The 24,565-nt window shown below is 43.8% G+C and overlaps 1 protein-coding gene and 1 long non-coding RNA gene across 5 annotated transcripts in view; one reads left to right on the forward strand and one right to left on the reverse strand.

Annotated features, from left to right (window-relative positions):
* Nucleotides 1-60: 60 nt before the first annotated feature.
* On the reverse strand, nt 61-13,779 carry LOC142839053 (uncharacterized). 2 transcript variants are annotated; one of them, XR_012908668.1, is made up of 5 exons: nt 13,504-13,777; nt 12,353-12,608; nt 9,493-9,582; nt 3,171-3,452; nt 61-290 (listed from the first exon to the last, which is right to left on the reverse strand). It is a non-coding gene; the product is annotated as an uncharacterized LOC142839053 (long non-coding RNA). The 2 variants fall into 2 exon arrangements; XR_012908669.1 differs by lacking the exons at nt 61-290; nt 3,171-3,452 and adding an exon at nt 4,899-4,977 and having other exon boundaries at nt 13,504-13,779.
* Nucleotides 12,107-24,565, forward strand: part of Frs2 (fibroblast growth factor receptor substrate 2) — an 82,102-nt gene continuing 69,643 nt past the window's right edge. Inside the window, exon 1 of one of the 3 annotated variants that reach the window (XM_075954919.1) lies at nt 12,107-12,198. The gene's annotated coding sequence lies outside the window, so the exon portion shown is untranslated. Of the gene's footprint in view, nt 12,199-13,938; nt 14,102-24,565 lie in introns of those variants that run through there. The other 2 variants (XM_075954918.1, XM_075954920.1) reach the window with 2 other exon arrangements.

Here is a 24,565-nt window from a genome sequence, read left to right on the forward strand (position 1 = left end):
TCTACAGAGCTAGTTCCAGGACAGGCTCCAAAACCACAGAGAAACCCTGTCTCGAAAAACCAAAAAAAAAAAAAAAAGTAAGTAAGTCAAGGGGCTGGAAATGCGTCTCCGCAGTTAGGGGCATTGCCTGCTCTCCCTGAGGTCCAAGGTTCAATTCCCAGAGCCCATATGGCAGCTCACACTCCTCTGTAACTCCAGTTCCCGGGAATCCACTGATCTCTTCCGGCCTATGTGGGCGTCAGGCATGCACATAGTCCACAGATATACATGCAGGCAAAACACCTATGCACCTGAAATAAGAAAAAAATTATATCAATATTCCTTTAATAAGAAAGCCAATTTTACTGAGGTTCTTTGTAAATTTAAAAGAATTGTTTGTTGTAAATATTTTCTAAGTTAACTGAAAATGTTTTCTTCCTTTTTTTTTTTTTTTTGCTTTCTTGATATACCAAAGCCTAAACCCAGAACTTAAAATTTAAACTGTTAAGCACATGTTGTATGACTGGGCTATACCTAAAGCTCTAATTGTATTTTTTTAATTTTTAAAATTAAATTTTATATGGTTAAATATGTTGATATGTTTCTTTATAGTTTTATATGACTAGGCTTTCTGCAGGTGGTCACCCTGCAGATCCCACTTCCTTATCCACAGGCTGGACAGTCTCTTTTACTTTGTTTTTGCTGAACAGTTTTAAAAAGTTCTACTTTTAACTCCATCCATCTGGAACTTATTTTGCTTTACTTTTAGCCAATGTGCAAAAATTTCTAATACATTAGAAATATCATTATTATGCCTTCCAAAATCGCCACAACTTTTTATTTCCCTTTTGAGTCTATCTTATTTTGATTTTGCTTATGTAGAAATAGTAAAATTTGGGTAGGTTAGTCTATTAATCATTAGTGATTTCTCCTTGCATTTCAGCTTAGAAAGGCCTCACTGTTTAAATATTTAATATACACTTATATTTTCATTTTTTTTCCTCTTCCTCATCTCCCTCCTCTTTGCCTCCCCTTAGGGTTTGCATCAAGGTGGCTTCCATTATACAGAACTACTAAGCTTGTCGAACATTGCTTCAGCCTCTTGGGGGCTTGTAGTGTAAGAAAACCGTGGGATCGGGATTGGGATGGGTTTCTTTACACTACAACCCTCTTTCCCTCCTTCATAAAAAAAAAAAAAAGCCAAAACAACAACAAGAACAGTTCAATGTCTAGTTTCTCAATACATATTCACAAACTTGACAACTCATAAACTGTTAAAGTGGGAGCCTGTCTTTAGATATTTAGTATATAAATCTAGCCAATTCTACAGAGAGCATGAAAAACAAACAAATAACCAAAACTAGCCCCGTTCTGAGGAGATACTGCTTGCCTCTCCTCACATCTTGGGGTTCTGTTCTATGTCACTTCCTTTGAAGTCAGTGGGGCTCTGTGCAGGAAGGCTGCGCAAACAGCACACCAGCCTCGATACATGAAGGTGTGAACTGCCATTACGATAAACCATTCACAGTGTGGTCGAGGGAACATTGGTTTAATACACTCGGCGGTTGCCCTGCAGATCCCACTGTCTGTGAGAGCTTTGTTCGACTGGAGCAAACAAGAACGTTTTGAATCTTGACATACAAGGGCTCATTCAGCAGAGCATCCCGTTATGAGAGGAGGCACAGTGCTGGGCAGACATTGCAGGTCTGAGCCAGCACACTGAGGGCATTTCTCTCACATCCTCTCCATCTGTAACGAGTCTGTTTTCAAGTCCCCAAAGTGACTTTTCTATAGATTGGAGGGATATATAAATATTTTATGTGTTTATGCTCACACAGAATGCAGGGTAAACTGCAATCATAGAAAAGTGGCCAGGCCTTCCAATATGGAAAGAGGACTCTGCAAACTTTACTTGTGAAAAGGGTACTTAAGTGAAAAGCAGAGTGTGTCACAGAAACAATGGGAGAAGCATCTGTATAGACAGTGTACTGGAAACATAGGATTGCATACAGTTGCTTTCAGCCTCAGCGTACCGTTTTGTTCATCCTTCTACATAGTCCTCCTCCATCACCTCACCCAATACCTACATCAGTTCATTAGAAACCTAAATCAAATGATGATGATGGGGTCTTAACCCTAGGAACAGTGGCATGAAGGAGCGGTCCAAAGGAGGTTGATCAGGGACCCCCCACACCTATCCCATCCCCTCACTTTAGAATGCTGTCTCCTTTCTGACTCCAGCACACCATTCTGCTGTCTCCAGGTTTTAGTTTTGGCTGTAGCCCACACTCAACTTGAAGAGTCTTCTCTTGCTAGCCTGTGGGAATTTCTCCTTTTGGATATTATCGGAGTAGAGGAGACATTTTCAACTTAACATTTTCAATTCTTGATTCCCCCCCCCCCCCCAGAAATCCTCTGTCCATGGTTAGCTTATAGATAACATTCACATCTTTGAAAGTGGATGAGATCACTAACGGAGGAAAACTAATGAAGACGACAAAGGATGGAGTTCTGGGTGTTTCAAATGTAAGAAGTTGAGGGGAAACACGGGAGTGACCTGTCTTGGAGGTCTTGCTACAGGAGTCCATAAGGACTAACAATCACGCTTTAAAACTGCAATCATGCGGAAGACCAGGTGTGGTGAAGCTTGCCTGTAATCCCAGATCTTGGGAGTCTGAGGCAGGAGAGTTCCTAGTTGTGCTTTGAACTTCCTCACAGCCATACTTAAAATAAAAAAATGCCGGGATCCTTTACAAATCCTTTAAAATATTAAGTCCCATCTCAGAGTTGGTCTTAAGAGCATGAATGATGGAAACAGTCTCCCCAAATTAACGACTCTCTTACTCCTTCTGCATTCATCACGAGATGCGCTGCAGCCTTATGGCTCGTTTCTATGAGACCACAACTCATCTCCCCAACTGGCATTTTTATTCTCTTCTGGTGCTCGGCGTTCTTGGTATTCTCTGTAACATCCTGTGCCCCGTGCACAATAAGCACGCAATAAACATTTGCAGTGGTTTGGGTCCAGGGATATTTCAAATTAAACACCTTTCAAATCAGGAATAACTTTGGATTTCCACATTTGTATGTATCTTTTTAAGTGCATCGAGCTTGCTGTAGGAGTAATAAGAGTTCAGCCATTAATTTACTATAAGAGAAACATTTTAAATATGTGTAGTAGGACTTCTTACTTAATTCTCCTTTCTTCCTTCTCCAAAAGTCGTTGGCTTTCTCTTCAGAGAACATGCTCCTGAAACACTCTATTCCCTGATCCCCACTATTATCCGCCCGTGCTCTATCTCTGTAGGTGAGATGCTCTGCCCCTGTGAAGTACACTTTGTGCACGCGTTTCTGCTCTTGCAGGGAGCAACTCGAGGATTCTGCACTTGGCACCATTCTTCATCCTTGGCTGCTCTCCACTGTCACCGTTTAGAAAACTCCCTGGGCTTCTGGGTTCCTCGCCCTCATACGCTCTGTGGAGATTAGAAGGGGATTCTATTACACGGCATTGAAAATGTGACGGAAAATGAAATTTGCTTTACCAAGAAAGGAAGCATTTGCACTGCAGCTCGTTCCAACAGGAGTCTTAAACGGGCATTGTTTTCAGGGAGGTAAAACGGCAAATGGGCGAGTTCCTGATTTAGATCACCGCTTGGTAAATATCACAGAGTTTAAGACCACGCACGCATTAATGGGTGCAGAGGGGCAGCATTCATAGTACAGTGGGCTGACCATGGCTGACTCGTGTGTGTGTGTGTGTGTGTGCGTGCGCGTGGGCAGCATTCATAGTACAGTGGGCTGACCATGGCTGACTCGTGTGTGTGTGTGTGTGTGTGTGTGTGTGCGCGCGCGGGCAGCATTCATAGTACAGTGGGCTGACCATGGCTGACTCGTGTGTGTGTGTGTGTGTGTGTGTGTGTGTGTGTGCGCGCGCGCGCGCGCGCCCATGCATTTCAAACCTAGGGCTCTGAGTAGAGTGGGTAAGCACTCTACCTCTGAGCTACACTCCTCACATAACAATTGACTCAAGCAGGGCGGTGGTGGCGCACGCCTTTAATCCCAGCACTCGGGAGGCAGAGGCAGGCGAATCTCTGTGAGTTCGAGGCCAGCCTGGTCTACAAGAGCTAGTTCCAGGACAGGCTACAAAGCTACAGAGAGAAACCCTGTCTCAGAAAAAAAACATTTACAGTGTTATGAAATTCATTACCAAATTCAAAATACAAATGCAAAATTCACAGAATTATAAAATTCTTAATACAAAGAAGCGATAAGTGTTTAAAATAAGGAATATATCAATTACCTCAATCCTATTGTTAGATATTGTATACATGTATTGTAATATCACACTATATTCCATAAAGATATATAAATAAGTCAATGAAAACTTTAATATATTAAATAGATATCATATTATTTATATTATATTAAATTACAATATATATGTAAACTATATATTTATATATTATATGCTAAATTCTTTTATTTATTTATTTATTTTTGGTTTTTCAAGACAGGGTTTCTCTGTCGTTTTGGAGCCTATCCTGGAACTAGCTCTTGTAGACCAGGCTGGTCTCGAACTCACAGAGATCCGCCTGCCTCTGCCTCCCGAGTGCTGGGATTAAAGGCGTGCGCCACCACCGCCTGGCTAAATTCTTTTTTTTAAAGATTTATTTATTTATTATGTATATGACATTTTGCCTCCATGTATGCCCCCACACAAGAGGAGAGTGTCAGATCTCCTTACGGATGGTTGTGAGCCACCATGTGGTTGCTGGGAATTGAACTCAGGACCTCTGGAAGAGCAGCCAGTGCTCTTAACCACTGAGCCATCTCTCCAGCCCTATATGCTAAATTCTTAAAATAATCTTTGGAAGGTTCTGTTCTTCTAGGGTTTTAAGCATCAATGTTGTAAGTACATATATTGCCTGACTGTTGGATTTTGTTTGTAGGAACGTAAGAGATCAGGCGAGGGCCCAGATCCATCGGCTTTGGTCACCTCTGTGGAGAGGAAGGAGCCAGGGGTTGGGGTCACTAGAGGGAAAGCGACACTTTCACGTTTTAACCCACCCCTATCATATACAACCCAAACATAGTCATTTATTACAAAACCAGCCGTTTATAAATGGAAATAAAGTGGTCCACTGTTCCCTGTGCAATCTGAACCTAGCACTCAAGTGCTTAGACTCTGTTTGGTAAATGCTTAAATCATTCTTCAGGTTGCTTGTATTGACTTTACTTTCTCTTCTATTCAAAAGCATGGGCTAGATTATTGTCCATTTTAAGCTTTTTCATGCATCGGGCCTTGTTGCCGTCCTTACTGACATCCATTAAGCTCTTCTAGTATACCTCCGGACGGATTCTTTTTTTTTTTTTTTTTTTTTTTTTTTTTTTTTTTTTTTTTGAGACAGGGTTTCTCTGTGGCTTTGGAGGCTGTCCTGGAACTAGCTCTGTAAACCAGGCTGGTCTCGAACTCACAGAGATCCATCTGCCTCTGCCTCCCGAGTGCTGGGATTAAAGGCGTGCGCCACCACCGCCCGGCCGGACGGATTCTATTAGTATTATTTTGTTAATTTCTCACAGAAACACAGCTGGGCACCACCAGTCATCACTTCACAGTTAAAGAAACAGACCATGGGCTAGCGAGCCGGCTCAGCGCGAAAGGTGCTTGCTGCCAAGGCTGAGGAAGCTGAGTTCTGTCCCTGAGGTCCCTGTGGTGGACGGAGGAGCGCTTACTCTCTCAAGTTGTCCTTTGACCTCCCACGTGCACTGCGGCACGAATGCATATCTCCAGCAAACCAGTAAATAACCGTGGTTTAAAAATAAAAGGATCAAAGCCGGGCGGTGGTGGCGCACGCCTTTAATCCCAGCACTCGGGAGGCAGAGGCAGGCGGATCTCTGTGAGTTCGAGACCAGCCTGGTCTACAGAGCTAGTTCCAGGACAGGCTCCAAAGCCACAGAGAAACCCTGTCTCGAAAAACAAAAAACAAAAAACAAACAAAAAAAAAACCAAAAGGATCAAAGCCGGGCGGTGGTGGCGCACGCTTTTAATCCCAGCACTCGGGAGGCAGAGGCAGGCGGATCTCTGTGAGTTCGAGACCAGCCTGGTCTACAAGAGCTAGTTCCAGGACAGGCTCCAAAACCACAGAGAAACCCTGTCTCGAAAAACCAAAAAAAATAAAAAGATAATAATAAAAATAAAAGGATCAGTCCAGAGAAGTTTGTTTTGCACAAACTGGTCTCACTGCTAGGAATCACCGGGGCTAGGCTGTCTCTCTGGCAGGGCAAGAAGGAGGGGATGGAACTGGTCTGTGGTTTAAGGTTTTGATTGTATTTCATAGTTGGCATATACACTTTTGTCTAATTGGGAGGTGACTAAAGGCATCTGGGGCTGGCTGATGTGTTGGCTGAAAATTACTATTATTATAAGGATGATTATTATAGCATTTACTAATTATGCAGGGCTTTATACTTCAAAGCCCTGTGCTTTATAATCCTTTATTAGCTACGTCTCAAAACATCTCCATGACAGAAAGATGCGTTTAGCATCTGTATTTTCCAGGAGGAAAATCTGAGGCCGAGTCAGAGGGGCAACCATTTTTAAAATGACGTGAAAAATATTTATAGTGTATGTGTTCTCTGTGTGTGTGTGTGGCAGGAGGAGGGTCGGCAGGGAACAACCCGCATGCCACGTGCGTTCCAGTTATCAACCACAGGTCACTGGGCAAACACCCTTTCCCCCTGAGCCACCACTTTGGTTTAAAATAATAATAATAATAATAATAATAAGAAGAAGAAGAAGAAGAAGAAGAAGAAGAAGAAGAAGAAGAAGAAGAAGAAAAAGAAAAAGAGAGTAGAGGTGGAAATGTAACCCTTCATTCTTTTTTTTTTTTTGAATTTTTCGAGACAGGGTTTCTCCGTAGTTTTTGGTTCCTATCCCGGAACTAGCTCTTGTAGACCAGGCTGGCCTCGAACTCCCAGAGATCCGCCTGCCTCTGCCTCCCGAGTGCTGGGATTATAACCCTTTATTCTTTAAACTCATTAAAATAATGTAGTCCTGTGGACAAGACGCCAATTAATTTAACCCTTTTATAGACCAGTGTAAATTCTAATACTTTTTCTTAATAGCTAATTGAAAATAAAATGTAAAATATAATAAAAAAAATCGGTGCTTATTCCCTTGAGGTTATTTTTGAGGCTTTGCTACATTTGTGACAAGGTGACATTTTGCTCAGATTCATTCTTACTAGCTCCCATTTTTCTACCCCAGCACAACATGACTACAGATACTGGTTTCCAGTGCTGATCTTGTTAGCTTGCATCCTTTGTCTGTGAGAAAAAAAAAACAAACACAAAACAAAACCTTTCACTATGAGCAGAAGACTCGGTAGTAACTTTCGGTAAAAACAAACTTCACACAAGTATCATATGAGACTTCAGAAAACTGCAGATGTCTGGCAGTTTGTACACTTCAGAAGGAAGATGATCAACATGTCAGTACATCGTGGGAAGCAGCGGGAGGGAGATGAGAAGGTTCTCGTGGGTTGGTTACAGATTCCTCTAAAAGGCCTGGAGGAGATAGGCACATTCTTCCATAAATCAGGTCTTCCAGGTGGGAGGCAGTCATGGCTCTGTCACATGGGAAAGGCTCCATAAATACTAGTTTAGTGGTTAGGACCGTGTCTCAGGAGACAGACTGTCTGTTTCTAAGCCCAGCTCTGTCCCTTGCTATCTACCTTAACCAGCTGTGCAGCTGTTTCTGGGGCTCTTTCTCCGTTCAGAACAAAGGGGACAGAAAGATCCAATCTCAATCTCAGAGTTACTTCTAAGTATCTGATATTGTCTTTTCTCTTTCCAAACAGTTGACAGCTAGAATCTACAACTCCTTTAAGTTGGTGGTGGTAGGCGATCTGGGCATGTAACTCAGTTGTTTCGGTATTTATCTAACATGCGTGAAGCCCTGGCTTCCATCCTTCCATCCCCAGCACCTCATAAGCTCACGTCACCCTTGGCTTCCTAGTGAGTTCAAGGCCAGCCTGAGCTACTCACTTTGTTAAAAACAACAAAACAAAACCCATTGGTGTAGACTATATAATTTGTTGTCTACACTTGCCTTTTGGGGAACTACTCTCCAAGAAAATACCTTTAAACTCTTTCAAAATACATTCAAATAAATAGTTACAATAAGATTTTATATTGTTTCTTTTAAACGCCCATGTTCTCTTCTACCTTAGTGGCCCAGACTTAGAGTGGAGATTTTACTTGTGAGGGAGAACAATTCACTAACTTTGATGAAGAAGGCAAGAGGTGTCTGAACCAAAGACAATGGTGCCTTGTGCCAGATGCTTGCCAGAGTATGCTAAGTTTCAAGAGTTGCCAGGAAAAGAGAAATTGGGGACAGGGTTTTGAACCCCTGACCTTTCTGTTTCTACTTCCCAAATTCTGGGTTTATAGGCGTGCATCAGTACTTCCATTCTCTTAAAAAAAAAAACTTCAATGCGGTCCTACAAGAGTCAAATCCAGGGATTTTTCTCTAATAATTTGTTTAAATTTGTTTTATGTGCATTGGGGTGAAGGTGTCAGATCCCCTGGAACTGGATGGAGTTACAGACAGATGTGAGCTGCTATGCGGGTGCTGGGAATTGAACCCAGCTCTCCTGGAAGAACAGGCAGTGCTCCTAAGCCCTGAGCCATCTCTCTACACCCAAAGCCAAGGATTTTTATATGCAAGCACTCTATAAACTGAGCTACATCCCTGGCCTCAAATTTAAAGCTTTGAGTTGATAAAGTTGGAGAGACGGCTCAGCGGCTAAGAGCCTGTATGGTTCTTTGCTGAGCATCGTGGTGGATGTCTGTAATGCCAGCACTTGAGAGGCAGAGATAGGAGAGCTTTGTGAGTTTGGGACCAGCCTGGTCTACACAGTTACAGTCCATCCAGGCCAGCTGGGGAGACACAGTGAGATGCTGTCTCAAAAACAAAACAAAAGGCAGGAGAGAGTGCTGTGATTCAGAGCACTGGCTGCTCTTCCAGAGGACTGGGTTTGATTCCCAGCACTCACAGGGCAGCTCACAATCACCTGTGACTTCTTCTGGTTTCTGTATGCCTGCACATGGTCCAGCACGGACGTACCCGGAGGTAAAACACTCATACACAGGAAAACAAACCAAACAAACAAACTCACAAATAATAAAACCCATACTACTCCCACCAGTAACTGACAACAAACAAGATCATGTACTGCACTCTTTTCCCAGGGCCCCCAAGGGTTCCTAGTGCCAGTGGTGGGAGGCTTACAATCAAAAGAAACTGGCTTTCCAGGGCATCTAAAGTCTCTGGTCTCCACGGGAAGCTGCTCTCACAAGTATATATATACTCACATGCAGACACACGCCTACACACATAATTAAAAATAAAATAAATCTTGGGGCTGGAGAAATGGCTCAATGGTTAGGAGCAAAGGATGCTCTTAGATAGAAGATTTGGGTTTAATTCCCTTTACATATGTGGAGGCTCACAAACATTTATAAATCCAGTTTCAGGAGATCCAGTTCCCCTCTTCTGACGTCTGTGGGCACAGGCAAGTCATTCATACACAGAAAGTAAGTCTAAAAACAAATTCAAAAAAGAAAAAAAAATCTTTAAAAAAAAGAGCAAACTTAGAGGTTATTTATTTATTTTCGGTACAAAATTCAGTACAATTCTGTACAAAAATTACGGGACAAACACATTCTAGAGCGGATTTTCAACTTCTTCTACCTATACTTCCACACACACAGTGTCCATAGTGCCCCCACCCAAAGCAGTGTTTTTTCAAGCACTGTGCCAAAGAAGGCAGAAAAGTTGAGGTAGACAAAGTGTGATCATCTTCACGTTTAAAGGACTCCAGTCAGGCAGAGGGGCACTCGTCTGTAATCCCAGTGCTTGGTAGGTGGAGGCAAGAGGAACGAGAACTAGAAGTTAGCCTGAACTGCTTCATAAGCGCCTACCTAAAAATAAAGCCGAAGCATTTAAAAAAGCTCCCAGGTTTGGGAAGATTTGACGGTATCGGGAGGGGAAGGCAGTGAAAAATGCCACAGAGAAGTGTGGAGCCTTCGACTTAGGCTGGGTGGTAAGGGATCAGGCCTATGTTAAAACAAACAAAGCATAAACAAAGAACCCCATTATCTCCAGGCCTGGCAAAGGGTGAACGCTGAAGTGCAGCTCTTTTGTTTAACAAGCTGCCTTAATGGCTCTGCGGATAGCTGCTTAGCAGCGGCCGGGTCCTCGCCTTGCACGGCTCCACGAGGCATGGGGTCCGTGGGACTGGCACCCCCTTGAGCAACATTCAAGCTGTATTCTCTGTGAACAGCATCCCCTGCGGTTGTGCAACCTGGCTATTAAGTCAGTAAAGATGGGCCTGGAGTCTGGCCTGAGATAAAGATTAAGAACTAAATCCTTCTACATAATAAAATAACAGGAATTTTAAGTCTTCCTTTGCCGGGGGGGGGGGGGGGGGGTCGGGGTCGGGGAGGAGGTGTGTGGGGGGGAATGGAGGTAGGAGGGTGGAGGGGTGCCTGGAATGGAAAGAAAAAAAAATGGTTTGGTTTAAAAATGCTTTTAGGATGAGGGTGGGCTAGCATTTGGTAACAAAGCGGGATCTGTGAACCTTGTAAGAAATTCCTGTCATTTAAATTACGCGTTTGGCAGGGTGGCGGGGGATAAAACCCAGGGCCTTGGTCGTGTTAAGCATTCTATCCTTAAGCTAAACCCCAGCACCTTGAGTTTTAGTCAGGGGCTCACTGTATATAGTTCAGGCTGCCTTCCCGCTTGTAACTGCCTCCACGTGCTAAACACTGGGTATTACAAGCACTCGTGTGAACCTCTGGGCCCTGGTCTCTGTAGAGTTTTAAAAGCACACAGAGAAGATCCTCTGTCCCTGGGTGGTGGTGCATGCGTTTAATCCCAGCACGGGAGTGTGTGTGTGGGGGGGGGGGCAGAGGCAGGCAGATCTTTGAGTTTGAAGTCAGTCTGGTCTATAGAGTGAGTTCAAGGCCAGCCAGGGCTACACAGAGAAATCCTGTCTCGAAAATCCAAACCAAACCACCACCACCCTCAAAAGAAAAAAAGATCTTCTGTCATCTTCTTTAGGAAAGGAGACCCTGGCAAATGAACTTAAACAACTTTTGGGGGATGGGGCTCTCTTCTGTGTGAATCAAGGGAAGAACCAGCAAAAAGTTCACAAACGGGATGCCGTGTCTAAACGCACAAGACCATCACTTGTTACAGCCCTTTTACTGGTTTCCTTCAAAGAACTGAGAGCACTTTTATTTCCTCATTTATTTTGACATTCTCGTGTGGGAAGGGCAGATTTACGATAACATTATTTATAGACGGAGAAATTGAAAATAGAGATGAAATCGCTTACTCAATGCCGCATAGCTGGGGTGGTGGAGCCACTGGAATTCAGTTCTCCAGCCTCCAGCCACAAAATGGAAAACGCATGAGCTTTGGAATTAGAGGGAACTTTGAGTAATCCCGTTTCGACCCCAGAACAAGAATGTGGCCTTAAGTCAATTACTTCACCTCTGTCTCAGCTAGTCTCATTTGTAAAAGTAAGGCCTTAAAACCTCACAGCACAGTGAAGATTAATTTAGAAAATGCAGGTAAAGCCTCAACACCGAGCAGTCCTCAAGTAAGGTTTGTTCCAACGCCCCCCCCCCAACCCCAACCCAGAATTATCTGGTTCAAATGAAGTACAAATCAAAAAGAACTCCCATTAAAACTCATTTTACCCCACCTCATCTCCTATGGAGAGGAAAAAAGATGAATAAAAAAATTAAAATGTTCCAAAATGTCATTTAATTAACAAGCAGACTTTTTTTTCTTACTGAGAATGTGGCTCAGTGGCATTTGCTTTCAATGGGCTGAGAGACAGACTTCAGCCCTCAAGACTCCAAAACAAATACAATCCCATGCTGTAGATTTACTAGAATTAGAAAAGAACATATATGTAAACGTTAGGCTTCTAGAATGCAGCCGGTCTTTAACTCGAGAGCTTATCGGAATGCCCTGGCTGGGAGTGGGGGCAGGGGGAGGACTCTAAACAAGGATTGTCAGGGTTTATCCTAGAGTTACTGCTTTACAAGGTCTGGGGCGGGGCCTGGTTATTTGCATCTTTAACAAGTTCTCAGGTGATGCTGAGCTGCTAGACCGTGGACACACCTTGAGAAGCACTAGCCCGGGTGAGTGAAAGGCTGGGGATGGGGGACCAGCAAGTGGCTCAGCAAGCCCTCCGGGTGATTGCGCTGCACTTCCAAGTTTAAGAACTGCTTGGCAAGGTGGTGAGAAGCTCGTAAGAAAACAGATTCACTTTTAAATCCAGGCTACATCTCTTACCAGTTAGACGAGAGTCTGTGATTGAGGATTCCTTTCATTAGGGCTCCAGGCCTCGGAGTGCGTGTGTGTGTGTGTGTGTGTGTGTGTGTGTGTGTGTGTGTGTGTGTGTGTGTGTGCGCGCGCGCGCGCACGCGCGTTGGTATAGCTGGAGACAACCGAAGTTTTGACTGTGCGGAGTCTGGTATTTGCTTCACTCTCCTAGGAGGCATGGAAGGCGACTTGAACTTGGGAATTATGGAAGTGTTTACAAACGGTTCTGCAATTACATAAAACACAAGGCAGTACTTTAAATACAGCACTAGTGATGGGATTGTTTGCATCTTAAGTTTGTAATAAGGGGTTTTCTTTTATTCTGTCTTTCTGTTTCAAGACTCTTCGCAGAAGTATTTGTTTGACACTATAAATTCTAAGAGGCCTTTTCTTTTTTCTCCTTCTTTCTGAATTGTAAGAGGCTTTTTCTTTTCTCTGTCTGTCTGTCTGTCTGTTTCTCTCTCTCCAAAGGTCTTGCTACACAGTCCTTGCTGGCTTTGGAACTCACTGTAAAAGTCTAGGCTGGCCCAAACTCCCAGGACTCTGCATGCCTCCGCCTTTAAACTGCAGGGACTCTAGACACAAGGTATCTTGTCAGGCTGGAGCCCTTTTTCTGTTTCTCCTTCCGTGGGATCTAGCTCCAGAGAGAAAACCTGCCTCCAATACCTGACGTTTTACTGATTTTGTGGCAGAGGAAGTTTTTAAAGACCTTCCCTCTTTTCCTAGCCTGGCGTCTGACTCTGTGGGTTCTCCTATCGTCTTTGGTCAGAGCTTCAAAATCCCAGGTCTTCTCTAGTGCCTGTTACTGGTCAGTACGTGAAAGGGTTACCATGCATTATAGTATTAACTTCTACAGTACAGAGATGAACATACGCACACAAATTTAAAAAGGTTAACTAACTCGTCAAGGTGAAAAGTAAAATAACAGGCTCCAGACGCTGAGGTTCCAGAACCCCTCATCCCGGCTTTTATTGAATGTGGGGATGAACGATACAGGGGAATGGAGTTTAGCTCCTCTCTTTGAATAGTTTTAAAAGTCTTGTTTGGAGCAGATGAGAGTTCTACACATACCACAAATTAAAATAAACCCAAGAGCCAGCATTTGCGGTAAAGTTTGGTACCTGGCCGGTTTCCTTCTCTGTAAGATGTAGAGAATAGCACCGTTTTCCAGGAGTTTGAAGGTGATTAGAATAGTTAACGCAGCCGAAGCGCGTGATGCACTATCTACCACTCAGTAAGCCTTCGATGAATGTCAACTGCGTTTTTAAACGAGACAGAAGCAAGTGGGGAAAACACCACGGGACCGTCGGCCAGCCGGGTGAATGCACTGGGCTCGGCTGGATTCTCCGAGCCTCCATTGAATTAGGTGGCTGGAGGGGAACAATCCTAACAGCAGTTAAAATAAGGGGTACCAGCCGTCGCCCGGGGCCCGCAGGGCCACAAGGGTTAGCAAGGAGTCCGGGGGCGGGCGCCGGGTTCAGAGGCCCCGCCCCTCCCGGGAGGCCTGGCAACTCCAGCCCGGGAGCAGTTCCGGTGCCAAAACCCTGCCCTCCCCCGCTCCCCCGGAAGTGCTTGTCTAGGCTTCGGGCAGGAGAGAGGCCTGGTAGACACAGGCGCCGAGGCTCCGTCGGCTCCGAGTCGGGGGTCGGGTCGCGGAGAGAGTTGCGGAGCTCCGCGGCCGCCGCCGCCCCGCGCCCTCGCAGCGCCCCCGCGCCGGCGGTGAGTAGCCGGGGAAGCTGAGCGGGCCTGCGCGGGGCGGGCGGGCGCCCTCGGACCCGGCTGTCCGCTGCAGGTTCAGCTGTCGGGGTCCGGGAAGGGGGTCGTCGAGCGCCGGGGAGCGCGCGCGGCCCGCGGGGCCCGGGGAGAGGCGCGCTGCGGGGCCGCGGAGTGGGCGGGGCGCGGCAGGAGCGGGTTCCCGGAGCTGGGGACGCGGAGGGGACTCTGGAGCGGGGCCGGGCCGCCCGCGCTGCGACCCCCCCCCCCCATCCCTCTCTGTCTGCTCGGGCTATGGTGGGCTCGGCGCCTCCGCAGTGGGGGTCTGTGCACCCCGGCGCCGGGAACCTGCACAGCCTCACCGCACTGGACAGCGGTACCCTACTTTCGTCGCCTCTTGGGTCTGTCCCCCACTTCCCGGCTCAGCAATTATCCTGTGTCCCAGGGGTGTAGTCTCGGTCCCAGGGTGGGGCGCTCCCTGTGTGGATGCTGGAGATCTCATGCGGGGCTTTTCATCCAGTTCCGTGTCGGGGTCCCCTGGGTTCCGTTTGGACTCGGCTTGAAACTAACAGGGTCTGGATGCCTGCGGAGGGTCACTGAGGCAGTAGCTTTCCTCGAAGGGTCTTTACTCTGCTTGAAAGCTGAAACTGTTGAAGTCGCTTCTTAAAAAAAACAAAAACAAAACGAAGATTGGAGGAGAATCGTAGATTCATATGAGTTTTCCCGTGTTCTTGCGCTGACGTAAAAAAAAAAAAGATGCTAATTCCCGAATCAGCCTTTCGAATTTCTGTGCTCAACCGAAGTCGCAGTTGTAAGAGTTCAGTCTGAACGTTGAACGAGTTGACTGCAAAGGGCTGGAGAATGGTATTCTTTTCTACCCCAGATTTGTTTACTTTCATACTTGGAACTGTCATTTCTTGAGCTTAGAAAAATATTCCTCAGTTTCTCATCAGAGGTTCTTTGTGTAGTCCAGCTGTTGTTGCTAGGCGTCGGAGGTTCCTACAGCTGGGCAGAGGTGTGTTTGTTGATTTAAATGTATGAAGCGTTTAGCTCGAATAAACTTAGAATTTCCTAGAGGAGAAAATCTTGTAACTACTGTTAGTAAACGGAGTTTAGGTTATAAACTACTCGTGAAAGGTTTGTGGCAAATAATGGGTATATTTTCCACTTTCATTGAGTTTTAAATTATAACCAGAAAGTTCATTTGTTGCAGATGACCTGTGTTGTCACAGTGTCAAGTATACGTAAGTCATTTTCCATCAAACCAGTGATGTTATCTGCTCTTCTCATATTATGCTTATGTTAGGATCTATACTTTTTTTGGTCTTGTCTGTCTGTCTGTCTGTCTGTCTTTCTTGTCATTCTCTCTACCACTGGAAAGGAAGGTGATATCATGAATGAGGGGGATAGTTTGAAGTGACAAGTTCCATGAACTCACTTATGCAAAGGAAGAATTATTTCATTTAAAAAATTTCTCACCAGGCAGTGGTGGTGTACACCTTTAATTCCAGCACTTGGGAGGCAGAAGCAGGTGAATCTCAGTGAGTTTGAGGCCAGCCTGGTCTACAGATTGAATTCCAGGACAGCCAGGACAGAGAAACCCTGTCTTTTAAAACCAAAATAAAGAAATGTCTCTGTGTAATGCCAGAGGTTCACATTGGGTGTCTTCTTCCTTTTCTTCTTTCTCCTCCTCCTCATTGTTGTTAATACTATTAATTATTTGAGACAGGGTGTCTCTGAGCCTGGAGCTTGGAGTTTTTGGCTGGACTGTGTGGCCAGCGAGTCCCAGGGATCCTCCTGTGTTTGCTCATGTCCCCCTATCTCCTTCCAAGAGCTACAGACATGCTATACAGGACCTGCTTTTATATGGGTGCTGTGAATCCCAATTCAGGTTTTATGCTTGCTCTTTACCTGTGAGCCTTCTCCCCAGCCACCCAAATCAATGTTACTGATACTTAGCACTAACGGTGTGTGTGTGTGTTAAGCTTGTGGGGAAAATGTGAGTAAAGCTAAGATGTACAACTTTTAGGTTTGGATGGAAAATGTGGCCTCCTATATACCTACCTTGAAATACTCAATTGTTCAGCGCCTAAGATTGGGATGTTGAAATTAGAGTCTGAAAAATGAGTCAAGTTAGATTTGGTTATGGATTTGTACTCTGGATATAATTATTTTGAAGGGAAAAATTATGGCAGTTATAAAAGCAAAAAAGAAATTGAAAATCGTATACTTTCAGGCATTGTAAATTTTATTGCTTAAGTCAAGTCAAATGATATTGAGCGTTTTCTCTGTGTCAGGCTCTTTTAGGGAACCATGTAGGGACAAATAAAGATTCATGTTTTGATAATTTTCCAAGGTGTGTTGAAATCATGAAGAATTGAATAGCACTGTCTAGGAATACTAAACCTCCTTTGAATTGGGACTCAGTTTGGATGGAGGTGTTGAGTGCTTCATGAAAAATACTGTGTCAGGCACTCTAAGTCACAAAGATTAAGGCTGGTCTTTAGAAATTTGAGTCTAGTAGGGATGTAAGGTATTTGTACAAGATTCATAGTATACATAATTGGCTGGACGTGATGACGTGCATGCAGAGGCAAAGGAAACAGGGGCAAGAGGATGGTGAACTGGTAGCAAGAGGACCCTGTTCACAGCAAAGGAAGAGCCTCTGAAAACAAAGAAGAAATGTATGTAAATACTTAACCACGTGAGTGGGTTTATCTAAAGTTTGGGGTTGCACAAAAGGAAAATGTTTGTTTTAGCTTAAGTCGTCATGAAAAACTGTAGAAACATGGTAACACTCAAGGGTGGGTCCGTGCTATTATTTATTGGGCACTTAATTTTTTTATTATTGTCACAACAACATAGAAGCTTCTTTCTGTTGAGACAGGGTCTTACTGTGTAGGCATCTCTCAGAATAGTCTAGATACCGAGTCTCAAATGTTCAGTGACCTCCCCTGGAGTTATGTGGCTAGTGTAACAGTCCCTCTTTGAAGCCAGATTGATCTTGTGGGGAAGTTGGTACTTCCAATAAACGTGTATTCTTTTTATTTATTTCATGTAATTTTTGAGACAGAGTCTCCTGCGTCTTAAGTAGGCCTAAGGTTCCTTTGCAGTTAAGTATGACCTTGGTCTTCTGATCTGTAGTCTCCACTTCTGTGCTTGGGATTATAGGCATGTTCCATTGTACCCTGCTCTTAAACTAACTATTTTAAATTAGTTTGTGACTGGTTAAGAGAACGACAGTTTTGGAGATGAGAAGGCTCATGGTGTAGGGGAAAAGTTAGTGTACCAGACGACCTGGATGGTTTATTTTGGAATTAGAAGTGAAGTTTGGATTTAAGTTAAGGCTGGATTGTGGCGCTTGTTTAGATGCTGTATTTAGAAGTTCAGCATTTGGAAGAAAACAAGAAGTATGTACCTTGTGATAGTTTAGTGTGCAGAATGATTTGTTATTGCAAACTATTAATGTGCATTCTGAGAGTGATGATAGTAGGATAAGGGCCAAGGGCCAGCAGGGCCTAGCTAGCACCCGTCAGTAGGGAGGTAGGGGCCTGATAGGAAAGGTTTAGTGGAGTCAGAAATCGAAAGCTACACTTTCTAACTGGATCTTGTTGATGGTGGTTACTAGGGATGTGAGCAATGAGTTGCATCATTAGGTTCCATTGTTCTAAGATGGGTAAAGCCTCACATTCATACTCCTGCCTAGCTCTCCAGAGAAGCTGTGGTTGCCAGCGTGTGCTTCCAGGCCTGGCATGCCAGGTTTGAACATACTTACCTGCTGGGACTGCATGAAGGCTTTTGGAAATGGAGGTTTGTGGTACAAGAGAGAGGTTAGAGCTAGACATATACAAAACATAAATAGAGAGAAAACACAAATAGATTATTCAGACAGATCTATGTGTTGAATCTGTATAAGGAGGTTAAAGTGCCAAGGGAGTGTGTAGAGAGAAAACAAAACCAAGGCAACAGCAGCAAAACCAACCCTGTGTTTAAATGGCATCTGTTTAAAACAGAAAAACACTGAGTGTATTTTATGCAGTGGGTAAGGAATTAGATAATCTGTGGAGTTTCCTTGAGCTATAAATTCAGATGGAGTAGAAAAAAATCTGTCATTAAAATCCAGTTGAGGGGTGTCTAGATGATTCAGCAGGGAAAGGTGCTTGCTGACAAGTCTGATGCCCCGAGTTCTGTTCCTGGCACCCACAGGGTAGAAGGAAAGAACAACTTTGAAGTTGTTCTTTGATTTCCACCTGCAGGCCATGGGCCATGGTACCCCTCTCTTCCTATCACAGACCCCCCCCCCAACACTAAATCTAATTTTAAAAAGTTCAAAAATCCTGTGACCTGTGGTGGTGCCCTTTAATCTCAGCACTCTGGAAGGACGGAGGCAGGCAGATCTTTGTAAATTGCAGGGACTTTGTAAAGTCCCTGTCTCAAAAACAACAGTAACAGAAACCCAAAAAATAAAAATAAAACATCCACTTGAGGCAGGCTGCGGGTATAGTTTAGGCTTAGGCCCTGGACTGTGGGTTAGACAAGCTCTATGCCTGTCTCTAACTCTAGCACTTGAAGGAGTTGTGGGGCCAGAAGGTCAAGGTCTCCTCAGCTACACTCGGAGTTGAAGTCAGCCCAGGCTACCTGAGTCCTGGTCTCTAAAACAAACAAATACCCCTGCCCACACCCCAAACAAACAAATAACAACAAAATCAAGAAGTAGCAGAATATTGTGCTAGGATTGTTCTGTTTCCAGAGAGGTCAGGCGCTCAGACTCACTGGTTCAGAGTGTCAGCCTGGTCACCCTAGCGCCAAGTGGTTCTTTCCTTTAGGCTTGTCTGCTGGGTGACTTGTGAAGATTTGGAGGCTATTGATGTATTCTCCCCCCCCCCCCCCCGCTTTAATGTGTATGACTTATTTTTAATTCGATATTAAGAACGTCTGGTATTCAGAGACATTACTTGGGTTTCTCATGACAGTGACTGTTAGCATTACCTTTTGTAAAAAATGGTATTCATATTTTTTCCCCTCTGGCTTTTTTATAACACCTTTCTTATTTTTGTGGTGTCTGATCAAGCTTTCCATCATAGACATCTATCACAGATAGGTGATGTACCACCAAACTACATTCCCTGCCCAGTAAAAGTACTCTTGATTAACATAACAGTTTTATTCAAATGCTCTGATTATCATAGAGGGATGAAAGAATAAGATACTCACATCTATCATATAATATATGTGAAGATTATGTTTTACTTTGAATTTTTTTTCTTGTTTGTTTTGTTTTCCGAGAAGGTTTTCTCTGTGTAGCTTTGGAGCCTGTTCTGGAACTAGCTCTTTTTTTTTTTTTTTTTTTTAAGATTTATTTATTATGTATTCAACATTCTGCCTCCATGTATGCCCACACGCCAGAAGAGGGCACCAGATCTCATTACAGTTGGTTGTGAGCCACCATGTGGTTGCTGGGAATTGAACTCAGGACCTCTGGAAGAGCTGCCATTGCTCTTAACCACTGAGCTATCTCACCAGCCCCTGGAACTAGCTCTTGTAGACCAGGCTGGCCTCAAATTCACAGAGATCCACCTACCTCTACCTCCCAAGTGCTGGGATTGAAGGCGTGTGCCAACACAGCCCAGTACTTTGAAAATTTTTAAGAGCTCTAAATCTGTGGGGTTTCATGTCCTTTGCTTTTTAGATAGTTAAATAGGAAGAAATTGTATTTTAACCTGTAAAACACTGTAATAGTTTGCAGAATGAAGCTTAGGGCTGTAACATTTTAAAGGCAAGTTTGTTTTTAGTCAGAGTTGCTGTAGAAGTATTTCTTAAGAAAAAATACCTTCCTTTTGCTTTTCAAGAGTACTTTTTCTGCTGCATCCCAGGCACTAGGGGATGTCCATAGGGTCTGCAGTGGTGTGGTTGGAGGCAGGAGGCTTGTGTGTGTGCTTTGTCTGGGCTGCTTGGTTTAGTTTCAGTGAGCTTGGTATTAATGGGGCAAAGGTCAGGAGTTCCATTTAGCTTTAGTCTGAGTAATGGCCCATGATGCGCCTCTCACTCCTACCAGCTGCTTTGGTTGTCATTGGTCCCAAAAGTGGCTGGATAAAAGTGGGAAAGTTTAGCTTGATGGTTGGGAATTGACTCTGAGATATACAAATCTGAGTTAAAATTCTTGACCTGTGACTTTGGGAGAGTCCCCAAACTTCCTCCAGGCTTCCATTTCTTGTTATTGGAGAGGTTAATCCTTGTTTTCAGCTTGTACTACAGCTGCTTTCTTCTGGGGACCTCACACGTTAGACCTCTGGTTCTCAGATGCTGAAGTATGTTACAGTGTCATTCTCCTGTGTCACTGTTATCACTTGCTGTGTGGAATAAGAATGTGGTCTGCTTTTTATAAGGCTAAATCTATTGAATTTAAAAGATAATCCTTTTTTCCCTAAAACTATTATTTACCAATTTTGAAGGGAACACATTAGTTCTTTGATGAAATAGTAATGATTATATAGTTTGTTTTCTTTTCAGGTAGCTTCTCATGTATGTAGTATAGGCTGGTCTTGAACCCTGTACTGCCAAGATTGCCCTGAAACATGTGACCCTTCTGCTTCATTTCTCAATTGCTTACATCACAGGAGTGCGCCACCAGTCCCGGCAGGGGTGTGTGTGGGCCGTGCTACACTAGTCTCTCTACCCCTCTTAGAAGATTGTGGTTCTGTGAAATCTGGAAATCTTGGTAGTATTTGAGGTGTTGGAGAGGAGTATTCATCTTATGCATGTTCCAGTTAGATTCAGGGTTCATTCTGCCCTGACCCCTCCCTGTAGGAGCTCACGAGCCTCACTCTTCCCTCCAAATTGGTCCTTGCAGTGAACTTTGAGGAACAGTGCAGACTGTTTTTAGGTGTTTCTTAGGGTCCCAGGAGAAAGTAGTGAACTGGTGGGATGGGGTGCTAAGTCTGTCAGCCAACAAGATAGAGAACTTGCCTTTGACATATGAAATAGCAGAAACTGGCTTTCCTTTCCCTGTACGCAGGAAAGTCAGAAACTAGAGCAAGAAAAGACTTATTTGCAATAGCAAGCAAACCTTGGACAAATAAGATACTAGTATTCAAAATGGCTTCTCAAGGAAGGGAAGAGTGAAGTGCTGTGCATAATGGCGATGCAGGGCGAGCCACAGAAGTCTTGGGGTTCAGACCAATGATTAGCAAGAGTGTTTATGGAATGGCATCGCTTGACTAGATGCTTACTGAGTCCTTGTTCACTTGGGGTGGGGGAGAGACGCAGGACCTTTAAGGGACAAGCCTATTCTAGGCTACTGAATCAAGGTGTAATATTAGAGCCAACCAGTGGTGGCACACACCTTTAATCCCAGCACTCAGGAGACAGGCAGGTGGATCTCTGTGTTTGAAGCTAGTCTGGCCTACAGAGTGAGTTCTAGGCCAGCCAGCTACACAGAGAAACCCTCTCTCAACCTCTCCCCTTTCCCTGCAAAAAAAAAAAAAAAGATATAACATTAGTTTTCTTTGAGTGTTTTAGCTTGGGTAATCTTAAAAACTTGGGTGATTTGTAGAAATACTTGGATTTGTGTTGGGATACCTAAAACAAAATGTTGAGGTAAAGTTGGAGCAATCCAAGTGCCTTGGAAGTTTACTGCCTTAGATATTAAAGATGGTGTTGGCGTAGAATTTTCCTGTATATAATTGTTTCTGGCAAACTAAGAAAAAATCATATGTAATTCATTTATTTTAATAATGCTGAGTTTTTTTTTTCTACCAAGCATTCCCGATGGCAAATGAGTTGGATGAGTACCCTTAAAAAACCTAGGGAAGGGGGCTGGAGAGATGGCTCAGTGGTTAAGAGCATTGCCTGCTCTTCCAAAGGTTCTGAGTTCAATTCCCAGCAACCACATGGTGGCTCACAACCATCTGTAATGAAGTCTGGTGCCCTCTTCTGGACTGCAGACATACACACAGACAGAATATTGTATATATAATAAATAAATAAATATTTTAAAAAAAAAAACCTAGGGAAACAGCCCAAAATATTCCTTTTATAAGTTGAAAAGTCTTTGATGTCTATGAAGCTGTATTTTTTAAATTTGAAGGGATTTTGCATTTTGTGTCTTTTATATATGTAAACTGTGTAAAGTACTTTCAGCTAAAATTGGTGTTCCTAGGAGTGACAGTTCATCTTGTGAGAACTGCCTTTTCCCTCTTTTCCTCTGTGTCCCGTGTCCTCCCCTCCCGTCCCCCTACTGTGTGTGTGTGTATATGTGTGTGTATGTAGTACTGGGAATTGAACCTTGGGCATGCATGTGTCTGGAAAGTGTTTTACTGCCTGACCTCTGTCCTTAGTAGCCATTTGCCTCAGCCTCCCATATGTTGGGTCATAAGTATCTTTCACTACTTATCCTGGGATCAGTTTCTGCTTCAGAAAAAGGAAGAGAACATGCTGGGCATGGTGGCACACGCCTTTAATCCTAGCACTCAGGAGGCAGAGGCTGGCAGGTCTCTGTGAATTTGAGGCCAGCCAGGAAGGACTCTGTTACACAGAGAAATTCTGAGAGAGAGAGAGAGAGAGAGAGAGAGAGAGAGAGAGAGAGAGAGAGAGAGAGAGAGAGAGAGCGAGAGCGCTCTGTAGGGATTGAACCCAGGTTTTTGTACAGTGCAAGCAATGCAAGATCTCAATGATTTTTAAAAATTAAATAATTACTATTATTTGTGAATATGTAAGTAACACACACACCACACACCAGAGGGCAGCTCCTTCCACAGTGGGTTTCAAGGACTAAACACACAAACACACAGAGGACGGCTCCTTCCACAGTGGGTCACAGGACTAAATTGAGGTTGTCAGGTTTTACCTCTGAACTCCTTTTACCCACTGTGCTTCAGAATATTTATTTATTTTTCCCAGATAGGGTTTCTTTGTGAAGCTTTGGAGCCTGTCCTGGAACTTGGTCTGTAGACCAGGCTGGCCTCGAACTCACAGAGTACCACCTGCCTCTGCCTCCTGAGTGCTGAGATTAAAGGTATTTGCCACCACTGCCCGACTTAAATACTTTTTAAGATTTATTTGTCTGTTTATTTTATGCACATTGGTTTTGCCTGTATGTTTGTCTGTGTGAGAGCATCAGATTCTCTAACTGGAATTATAGACAGTTGTGAGCCGCCATGAGATTGCTGGGAGTTGAACTCGGGTCCCCTGGAAGAGCATCCAGTTCCCTTAACCGCTGAACCATCTCTCCAGCCCCTACTCAGAACATTTTCTCAGTTGAGGGTCTGTTGATATTTTTTATTTTTGTTTTTGCTTTCAAATCTTGCTAGGTAGCTCATACTTGCTTTGAATTCATGATCGCCTTGCTCTCCCTCTTGAGTTCTTACTGTGTGTGTGTGTGTTTAGGTTATAGAGTGGACTCTCTCCTACTACTCTGTATCCTAGCCCTGCTGGCCAGAAACTTACGGCAGTTCTTCTGCCTCAGCCTCTCAGTGCTGTTATTATGGGCATGAGAGCCACCATGTCTGACTTTCGTCATTTTATTTTAATCTTGTGGCAGTTTTGCCTATTTTATAGTCTTGGAAATTAAGACTCAGAGACAAAGGTAGCACTAGAATTCAAACCCCAGTACATGTGAGATTTTTTGTTTTTGTTTTTGTTTTTTTTTTTTTTTTTTTTTTTGGTTTTTTCGAGACAGGGTTTCTCTGTGGTTTTGGAGCCTGTCCTGGAACTAGCTCTTGTAGACCAGGCTGGTCTCGAACTCACAGAGATCCGCCTGCCTCTGCCTCCCGAGTGCTGGGATTAAAGGCGTGCGCCACCACCGCCCGGCCATGTGAGATTTTTTATTGGCTACAGTTGCTTTTGAAATTGCTGTTAATGTTTATATTACTTGTACAGTTAATATACACATTACATATCCATGATTGCTGGCTGAAAATAGATTACTGAAAAGGTAGTAGTAATTCCAGTGTAATTATATATTATAATATCTATTTATATGTGAATGTAGATATAATGCATATATCTATAATAGACATAATTGTATATAATTGTTGAGAGCTTAACGCTCATATGGAGGGAGTTTCTGCTATTTTGTGTAACTTCAACTCTTCATAGAGATTTTATGTAGCAAAGAAAATCTAAAAGCATCAAGTGATGGAGGTTAGCAGGCGGATTTTCTGGTATCTGTTCAGTTCTTTTTCTAATTGTTAAACAAGCCCTTAGGATTTCCATAGTTAGGGATAGAGAGTTAGCTCGGCTGTTAAAAGCACTTGCTGCTCTTTCAGAGGACCAGGTTTGATCCCTAGCACCTATATGGTGACTCACAACTGTCTGTAATTTCAGTTCAGGGGACCCAGTGCCCTCTTCTGAATTCCGTGGGGACCAGGTGCTTTAGGCATGCAAGCAAACACTCATATACATAAAAACAAATAAATCTAAAAGATTCGGCTAATCAGAGGAGTTGACTGAATTACACCGGTACCATGTTGC

This window comes from Microtus pennsylvanicus, chromosome 20 (assembly GCF_037038515.1).
Source record: "Microtus pennsylvanicus isolate mMicPen1 chromosome 20, mMicPen1.hap1, whole genome shotgun sequence".
In the NCBI taxonomy this organism is placed as follows: Eukaryota; Metazoa; Chordata; class Mammalia; order Rodentia; family Cricetidae; genus Microtus; species Microtus pennsylvanicus.